This window comes from Phocoena phocoena, chromosome 15 (assembly GCF_963924675.1).
Source record: "Phocoena phocoena chromosome 15, mPhoPho1.1, whole genome shotgun sequence".
Lineage (NCBI taxonomy): Eukaryota > Metazoa > Chordata > Mammalia > Artiodactyla > Phocoenidae > Phocoena > Phocoena phocoena.
Window position 1 is genome coordinate 76,394,890 of NC_089233.1, and position 785 is coordinate 76,395,674.

The window sequence follows — 785 nt, forward strand, 5'->3', positions numbered from 1 at the left end:
GAAAGGAGTGTGGAGCCCTGGCCTGGAGCCCAGGCTGGCCCTGGATGTCCCTTGGGTGGCTGGGCAGTAGCCTCGTCAGCTAAGCAAGGATGCAGCTCCTTGAGTGAGGGCTGAATCCCCCATTTTTCACCATCTTAACCCTCGTACCCAGCACAGAACACCCTGAGTTCAGCTTTGTTGAATGAGTGACTGAGAAGTCATAGTAGTATCAAGTATTTATAATCCAGGAACTCTTCTGAGCAATTGACTGAGGGTAACTTCCTTTTTATAAAATTTAATTTAATTTTTTGGCCGTGCCATGCAGGATCTTAGTTCCCTGACCAGGGATCGAACCTGGGCCCCCTGCAATGGAAGTGCAGAGTCCTAACCACTGGACCACTAGGGAATTCCCAGGGTAACTTCTTTAATATTCCCATAACCTGCTGAGGGAGGGACTATTATAATTTCCATTTTACAGAGGACAAAACAGAGGCTCAGAGAGGTTGAGTGCCTTGCCCAAGGTCACACAGCTGGAGGTGGGATTTGAACCCAGGTCTTCTGGCTCCAGTGCACACACTCTCAGCCACCTGTTTCCCTTCCCAGGGCAGCAGTGAGCCTGAAATGAGCTCAATGCCCCGCACATAGTAGGTGCTTTCCCACAGCCCCCACGCCCGCCTCCATCGCCTGGTACCTGGATTCAGATTTCGGCCCAGCCTCGAGGTCAGCGGCCCGTTCTGCCCTGTGCCGGGAGGAATGTTCGTGGTGGCCTCGTCCTGGGTCCGAGAAGAAAGGCAGCCTTGTGGGCG

The 785-nt window shown here is 53.2% G+C and overlaps 1 non-coding gene across 1 annotated transcript; it reads right to left on the reverse strand.

Moving 5' to 3' along the window:
* Positions 1–312: 312 nt before the first annotated feature.
* Positions 313–385, reverse strand: TRNAG-UCC (transfer RNA glycine (anticodon UCC)). Its single transcript has one exon. It is a non-coding gene; the product is annotated as a tRNA-Gly (tRNA).
* Positions 386–785: the final 400 nt, after the last annotated feature.